Source organism: Hevea brasiliensis, chromosome 12, assembly GCF_030052815.1.
Source record: "Hevea brasiliensis isolate MT/VB/25A 57/8 chromosome 12, ASM3005281v1, whole genome shotgun sequence".
Lineage (NCBI taxonomy): Eukaryota > Viridiplantae > Streptophyta > Magnoliopsida > Malpighiales > Euphorbiaceae > Hevea > Hevea brasiliensis.
Window position 1 is genome coordinate 41185113 of NC_079504.1, and position 9750 is coordinate 41194862.

Consider the following 9750-nt stretch of genomic DNA (forward strand, 5'->3'; position numbering starts at 1 on the left):
GTTTCAACCCATAAATGGATCGCTTTAGCTTGCATACCTTGGAACCATCTTGGGATTCAAATCCCCTAGGTTGTTCCATGAAAATGTTTTCTTCAATGTATCCATTGAGAAAAGCTGTTTTGACATCCATCTGCCAAATCTCATAATCATAGTACGCAGCTATTGCTAATAAAATCCTAATTGATTTAAGCATGGCAACAGGTGAGAAAGTCTCCTCATAGTCGATTCCTTGCCTTTGGCGAAACCCTTTCGCTACTAGCCTTGCCTTATAGGTCTCAACCTTTCCATCAGAACCAATTTTCTTCTTGAAAACCCATTTGTTCCCTATAAGTATAATACCTTCAGATGGGTCAACAAGATCCCAAACTTGATTCTTATACATGGAATCAATCTCGAATTTTATAGCATCAATCCATTTTGAAGAGTCTATATCTGATATAGCTTCTTCATAGGTAAGTGGATCATCTCCATGATCTACTTCTTCATGAGTAGACAACTCTTATTCTTCTTCATGAAGAAAACCATATCTCACTGGTGGGTGAGATACCCTGGTTGTTCTACGAGGAACAGCTGTAGATGTTTCATCAATGGGTATAGGTTGACTAGATGGATCTATATCCATCTGATCTGTTGATTGGTCAGAATTCTCTAATTCCAACTCTATTTGCCTTCCTTTGCCTCTTTCTTGAACAAACTATTGTTCAAGAACTGTGGCATCTCTACTTATCACAACCTTTTGTGAAGTAGGCAAATAAAAATAATATCCAAAACTAACTTTTGGATATCCAACAAATCGACCTTTTTCTGATCTGGTCTCCAATTTATCAGTGTTCAGCTTTTTGATATAAGCTGGACAACCCCAAATCTTAACATGCTTAAGACTTGGTTTTCTTCCATGCCATATCTCATAAGGTGTGGAAGAAACTGATTTTGATGGAATCCTATTCAGAATATACAAAGCTGATTCTAATGCAAATCCCTAAAAGGAGATTGGCATATCAGTATAGCTCATCATACTACGTACCATATCCAATAGGGTACGATTTTTCCTTTCAGATACACCATTCACCGTATGCGTTCTGGAGGAGTCACCGAGAAACAATGCCATGCTCTCTCAAGTATTCATCAAATTCAGTACTCAAATATTCACCTCCACGATCTGATCGAAGAGCTTTAATATTCTTTCCTGTTTGATTTTCTACTTCAGATTTAAATTCTTTGAACTTTTCAAAAGATTCATGTTTGTATTTCATCAAATACAAATACCTAAACCTTGATTTATCATCAGTAAAGGTAATAAAATAATGAAAACCCCCTCTAGCCATTTCTTTAAATGGACCACATACATCACTATGTATTAGCTCCAAAATATTTTCAGCTCTTAGCCCCTGTCCAACAAAGGGTGATCTAGTCATTTTGCCCTGAAGGCAAGATTCACAAGTTGGAGTAGGCTCAGAGCCCAATGAGGATAAAATCCCCATTTTCTCCAGTTTTGCAATCCTATCTTCTGCAACATGACATAACCTTAAGTGCCAAATATATTTTGAACTTGAGTTGGTTTTCACCATGGCATTGCATTCTTTTAGATTGCTATACTCTGGCCAGTGGAAACACTTTCTTATTGGCAATGGAAACACTTTCCTGTTGGCAGTGGAAACACTTTCCTTTGCCTTCATCAGCTTTAGTCTTCCTTTTCTGTTTAGCTATTTTCTTAGAAGGACCAGGAATCTGAGGTTTCTTTTCTTATTGCCCTTCTTCTTGTTGGACTTTCCAGCAGAAGAAGATGCAACCAAAGCTACCTCTTTTCCTTTATTGCCTGGCATATTCTTTTGGGCAATAACCAGCATGTTGAGTAAACCAGCTAAGGTGCATTCCTGTTGAGTCATATGGAAATTTGTCACAAAATTTCCCAAAAGACCCAAGAAGGGACTGAAGGATCAAATCCGTCTGTAGTTGGAAATCCATGTTGAAGTCAAGATATTCCAACTGCTCAATCAGCCGAATCATCTTGTGGACATGATCCCCAACATTCTGTCCCTCAGACATCCTCATGCGGAACAGCTGCCTAGATATCTCATACCTAGCATTCCTGCTGTGCTCACCATACAACTCTTGCAGGTGAAGGAGGATCTAACTCGCACTCTGCATGTTCTCATGTTGCTTCTGTAACTCATTACTCATGGAAGCAAGCATGTACCACTTAGCTCTCATATCATGCTCCTTCCACTTGTCCAAAGTTTCATGTTCCTCTTGTGTGGCCTCTGGAGGTAAGGGACCAGGAACATTTGAATCTAGAACATATCCTATATGTTCAAGGTTCAGGACAAGTTTCAAATTTCTTAGCCAATCGATGATTAGGTCCTATCAACCTATTGTGATCAAGTATGCTTGCAAGGATATTGGATGGTGGTGGTTGTTTTGTGATCATTTTTATCAGAAAATTAACTGCAGAAAATAACCAGATTAATTAGTAAATGTATCATGTAATTAACCAAAATGATTATGGTCTTTTAATCAAATTGGTCCTCCCACTAACTTAGCGAATCCTACACTTCCAAAGTAGAAAACGGAAATCCTAGTTGGATGGATTTCTAGTGGGTGATTGAATTCTTATAATTCTATTGATCATCCTCATGTACATCCATTATTGGAATTACAATAAACTATAAGTGAGCAACTCTTTGCCCATCACATCTCATGTGAGGTTCAATCCTTTACCTAGCCCCTAATGCTCAAAATCTCAGGTACATCCATTATTGACTTATCTTGCATTAGTTAAGTTGATCCCATTGAGTCAGTAATTATGCAAATAATTTTAATGTCCTCAGGTACATCCAATATTGGCCACTAAACCATTTACATATTTACAACATCTCATGCTTAACAATTATTCTTAAGAAAATCTCTTAAATAAATTGCATCTTATGCAACTATTTAAAATTTCTTAAAATAATTGCCCCAATGGAGGGCCTATGTTATAATTACTTTAATTATAGTATTTCCAACTTAATCATTTGTTTGGAAGATTTTATGGTCATTCTATTCACTATTAAGGTCTCACTTTGCACAATATCCATTTAGCATGCATATATCATATAATTGCATACATTCCCATACATCTCATGCATTCATGGATAAGCAAGAATATGGTATGATCATGGACTTTCTAAGGGATTCAATTCTGAGCCACCAAGAATTGAATCAGGGCATTCCTAGGTGCATTTCATTCATTCATTTTACAAGAGTTGCTGAAGGAGTACATAATCAACACTTGATCTTGAATTCCTTCCACTGGTCCCACCAATGCTCTTGACCTCCTTGAACTTCTTGCAATCCAATATTACATGGTAATCCTTGGCATACCAAGGCGAATTTACAAGAACTTAAATAAATGAAATTACAACCCAAAAATTATTACAAACTTAATAATACATGCCCAAAATAAATTAAAATAAATTAATTAATTTACAATCCCAAAGAAACATAAAAGAAATAAATCTAATCACATTGGTCTTTTATAGTCCATGATCATCCATCATGCATATCACTATTTAACAATTAAATAAAACATACATACTTAAATTAAATTGAATATCTCATATTCAACTTAAAAATCTAGATTTGAATATGATTCAAATAAATTTAAAAATTCAGATTTGAATCTCATTCAAACAAATTTAAAAATTCAGATTTGAATCACATTCAAACAACTTCAAAAATTCAGATTTGAATCACATTCAAACATTTTTTAAAAAAATCAGATTTGAATCACATTCAAACATTTTTTAAAAAATCAGATCTGAATTTTATTCAATCAATTTTAAAAAATCAGATTTAAATATGATTCAAACAACTTTAAAAATTCAGATTTGAATCACATTCAAACAACTTTTAAAATTCAGATTTGAATCCCATTCAAACAATTTTTAAAATTCTGATTTGAATCATAATTTAATTGTATGATAAAAACTACTAATTAAACACTTTAATTAGTCAAAGAATAGGCATTAGATCATACAACAATTGCAGAATTAAAAGCCAAACCTTAAACCACCCATGGAAGCCAAACCATGCGCACCATTGATGGTGTTTTTTCAAGTATGCCGCCAACTTGCTTTGCAACCAGCAATGAACATTTGATCTCATGATCAAACACACAATTAAATCATATAATCAACAATCTAAATGGCAAATATAGTGGCTCTGATACCAATTGAAGGAATGGAAGCGTGAAAAACACAAATTTATACCATTGAATTCAAAAATTTTCACCTAGGGTCACATGCATCATGCAAGATTTATTTTTATCTATTTGATTTCAATGATAAACAACATATTAAAACTCTTTTAATATGTTTTTGGATCTGTATTTGCCATTTAAGATTTTAAAATTAATCAGATTAATTTTAGAACCCTAGATTAAATCAAGAACGATTACACTAACATCTTGATGCAATCGCAATATGTTCGCGCTTTGAGATTCGTCTTCAGGACACCAGATGTTGTCCCTATAGCTTTTCCACACCAAGAACACCTATGGCAGCCCTTGAATAGCTTCTAAAGCTTTTTCTATTAATTATAAAATTAAGTTCTGCCTTTTAAGAGATTAAAGATGTAAACAGGACACTAGAAACAATTTCTAGTGTTTTTAATTCAAGAGATTGATGGCTAATCTCTTTGAATTGATAAGAGATGAAGAAGAACAGATAAAAACCCTCAAAGTGGCGTGACAAAGGAGTGTGGCTGCTGGTTGTGTTTTATTTTCTCATAACAACACTTAAATAGCTAGGTTAACACATTAAACCCTTGCCACATGTCACCCTTTGATTAGCTCTAGGTTTAAGTGACCCAATCACATTGTGCCAAGTGTCAAACCTATATTTAATCTTGATTTTAATCATCTTACATGACTAAAAAAAACATTTGGCAAGTTTATGTGTAATCCCATGTGTCACCATCTCATGGTGCCACGTGTCACACTGCAAAATGATCAAAATGCCCCTGTGTCTTAATTTTGAGTTCTTAACCCAAAATAATTATTTTCTTCTTCTAATTAATTTATATCAAATATAAATTAATTAATTAATCTCTATTAATTAATTTCTCATTAATTAAATTCATATTTAAACACTTTAAATATAAATTTAACTTATATTATACATCCAATAATCTAGATTTGGTTTCAAGTCATGCTAGGGACTTTGCAATCTAATTGCAAACCAAACCTATTTAATTAATCAATTAAACTCTTTAATTAATTAATTAAATCATATTTAAATAGGTGATAACTTGTGTATGTGTGTGACTTACTAGGCTCATCACTAATTGGCAATGAGACATGATATCAACTCTTAATATCATCGTAACTCTTTCTTACCATAAATGATTTCTCTAAATCATTTTATGAACCTCATAGACCATGGTTAACACCTAGCATAGCATGCCATGGCCACCCAATTAGTAATAAGGTTTACCTTAAATGAACCTATAATCATATGTTACCATGCACTAGAATCTCTCTGCTACAAAATCCCAACTCAAGCCGAGTCATGGTTTATGTCAAATTCCAGTTGCTATGAATATTATGTTCTCTTTTATTTCCAGTTCTTGATTAAAAGATTTTCTCATCATAAACTCTTTTCTGAATAAATCTATCTGTCTCCGGCCAGAACTTGAAACATCAAGAACAATTAAATGAACATAGGATTTTATCTCTATTTACTTAGAGGAACAGATTCCATCTTGATCAACACCTACCTCCATATATAACTAGTAGGAGCCAACACATGCCCATATACCCATACACAGTACAAGTATGAAAGCAGTATCAAACTCAAACTACCTATATACAAGATGACTGTGCTATCTCAGGTCTAAAGATTATATGCACTGATATGATTTATGACAAAACATTGACAAGAGTAAACTCCATGTGCTTGTCATAAGTGTCACTGGTTCGGCCTACTTATCATTTATAAGTGCCTATCATGTTTGTCATATGGCATGAGACTCACCATTCCATCTTATTTATATCTCATATAAATAACTTGGGAACAAACATGAATACAATCTTTCTGGATAAGTCATGTCCTTATTATGAAGTATCCTCGATTGTGAACCTATTTATGATACTTTGTGCTAGAAATATTGTCACTCATATTCTTAACAACTTAAGAATAATATTTCTAACAAAATATCAATGGACCTTTTCTATTACACATAAATATATTATGTAAACGGAAAAGTGGAAATGCCTTTTATTAATAAAAATATATACAAGATACATACTAAATGATATGCTCTAGGGCATACTACTAACAGTTGGGGTTGAGTTTCCTCTCTCTCTGGCTTGTCACTTGAGGTAGAGTTTGGATGAGTACTCATATATATACTAGCTAGTCTTTGGTGCCTCCCTTTAGCCTCGGTCATTGTGGGGAGTTTGCTTTTTCGTGGTGTACAATACGACAATCATCCTAAAATTTTGTGTCATGGGTCCAACTGTGTGAATTGTTGGCAACACCCTTAAATTATGCATGCTTTAATAAAATGTGATTGAAACAAATATTTGTTAGTGGTTGAAAAATATTATATTATTTTCATGGTTTAAGAGAAATATGAATATTTTAAATGCTTTATTATGATTTGGATAAATTGTTACTACTTGATCCAAATGTCATTCAAATAAATGATTTGCATGATTGAAAATATTGACTTTGATTTTATGAATTTTGAAGAATTTAAATATTCCAAGCCCTTTGTTATGATTTTTCAAAGCATGTTTTGTATTAAGTTTTAAATTATGAGTTGTGCACCACTGAGTTCATCGCTCAGCGATAGCTTTATATGCTGTTGCAGGTGAAAGAAAGGATAGTGCAGCTGAGTGTGACTACTTGAAGCTATGACCTGAAGTCGTGTTGGGACTATCTTCGAGTATATCATAGGTATGCCTTTGTACATAGATTTTAATATAATCATGTAACTATATGTGTGTAATTACATTCGAGCAGTTATACAGAAACATTTGTAATATTATTTTGGGACTTTAGTCAAATGTAAATTATTGTAATATTATTTTTGTGAGTTTGATCAGTTGTAAGTCTTGTAATATTAATTTCCTCAATTCTAATGGATATTAACTTGTAATAAAATATTTTTGTATTGTAAATATAAAGCTGTGTTCTGAATGGTGATTTATTTAATTATGTTATATAATAACTACAGGTGATTTTCAACAGGTTTTAAAAGAACTGTGTTTATATAGTTTTAGCCGTAACCACGCGGATTTCAAAATTTTAAAAATACCTATTTGTTTCTAAATGAATTGTTCTTAAATTGAAGACACTTAATTAATTCTTTTAACACAATAATAAACTCAAAAATGAATTTTGTTTTGTTAAAATTTCTTGTAGTATATTTAATAGATTATCGGTAGGCAAAGTTTGATAATTTATTTGGTATACTATGAGATCATATCATATCTTATAGAGGGGCAAGCTGTGACATGTTTTAGTGGTATCAGAGCTAGTTTTTAATGTAAATTTTGGATTGTGAAATTAAAATACTTTTTGATAAGTACAACTGCTCAAATGTTTGATACATATAGTACATATACATCATGAAAATGAATTGACTGGGAGAAGTCTCCTTGTGTTAGTTGTTTAGGAAGTAAAAAATCCTGTGAATAGATATGGAAGAGGGGGATAAAATGGTAGAGCAGTCTATTGTAGCTGATGTACAGGAAGAGGCCCTAACTCCTCAGAGTGTCGGAGGCTCGGCTGCACTAGTCCTTCCTCTACAAAATACAACACAAATTGCCGGGTAGATGGTGGCATTCTTTCAACAAATGGCTGATAATATGTCAGCCCAAGCCGAAGTACAAACCCAACCCCCACAATAGCAACGTGAAAAGGAGAAGGGTGTGACGCCTACTGGCCAAAGTTTAGGCAGCAACTTGGGGAAGAGAAAAGATTTTGGGGGACCTCATGCTCATTTGTATAACAAAGGCGGATCTTCAGGGCAGAGGCTGTCACACCTTACCCCTCTATAAGGCATAACATGATTCCGTAGTATACCTAACGAATTACCTACTTCGTCTACTAATAACCCATTAAATACACTACAAATGTAACACCCCTATTTGCATAGCCTAGTATATTTCACTGTTCTAGTGACCAGTGTCGGTCCGGACAATTAAGGAAATTAGAACCATGTCTAAGAAACCTAGTTAAGCCCTAAACACAAATAATTAGTAATTACCAAATAGTTAAGTATAAAGAAGAAAAACAAAACATAAAAAGTTAAATGAGTTGGAAGTCACAGCGATAGGTGACCTTTTCGAGAAGGATTGCGAGGTCAGTCTAAACTCAAATTTCAAATAGTAAAATATGACGCCACGGTCCTTAGGACTATTACGAACACAGTGGAAAAGAGAAAATCACAGAAAAGAATTGTTAAGTAGGTCAAATAATTAGGTCAGGGATCCAAAAGAAATATCGAATAACTTGCAAACCAGATTGAACCAGCGAGGGGCAATTTCATCAATTCACCCCTAGAGCTGACTCCTGACCTAATTGTCTAATAAAATTGGAGAAAATAAAATTTTGGGATCGAGAATTAAATTAATGAACTATTAAAAAATTAATGAAAATGAAAAAAGAAAAGAAAAGAAAAAGTTTTATTGCATCACCTTGATGACATCACATATGATGTCAAAATCAATTTTTATTTACCCACTTTATTTGACCAAGTCAAAGGCACTAAATAAGACATAAAAATAAAATAAAAGAAAAAAAATGGTCATATTCATTTTCTCCCAAGTTAGCCGTCCCTCATCCCTCTCTCATCTCTCTCACATATTTCCTCCATTGAAGCTAAAATTTAAAGCTTCATAAACCCTAGAAATCCCCCAAAAAATTCACTAAATTATGATTAAACTTTGTTTGGGCAACTAGAAGAGGAGATTAAAGAAGCAAGAAAGAAGAAAAAAAGGAAGAAAATTAGTAATTGGAAAATCAAACAAAGGTTAGCATGTAAATTTGAATTCTTTTGTTAAATTTTTATGTTCTTAGTTAAGTTAACTTAGATTTTAACTTAAATCCAAACAAAAACAATTGTTGAGGGACCAAATATGAAATTCATCCAGCTAGGGTTAGGGTTTGATATGAATGAGTTTGATGGTTTTGAATGGTTATTTGAAGTGAATCATGAATATACACTTTAAATTTGCATTAGAGTTGAAATGCATGTAACTAGGGTTTGGAGATTGTGAAAAATTGAAGAAAAATTTGAGAATTGGCCAAATGATATTATTTACCTTATTTGAGTTGAGAAATGGTCAATTGTGATCATTTGTAGTGTGTATGAATTGTTGGAACCAAGTTCCAATTCGGATTGAAGAGGTCAATCACAGCAAAGATGACCTAGGTCCCTTTTAGGGATCAAAACTAAAAATTTACCAACCCAATTGATGTAAAGACAATTGAGAATGAAACTAGACACAAAATGGAACATTTTTCATCTAGGAATGATGCCCAGAAAATGACCATAACTTAGTGAACAATTAGGCCAAATCCGGAATTGGCAAACTGACCTGTACAAAAATGACCAAATGAACAGTAGTTATGTAAATAACTATAACTTGGTCTAGGAAGGTCCAAATGACTTGAAATTTTACCGGTAGAAATCTGAGACATATCCTTACAGCTTTCATGAAGAAACAAACCCAAAATTTGACCATAACCTATTTGAAAA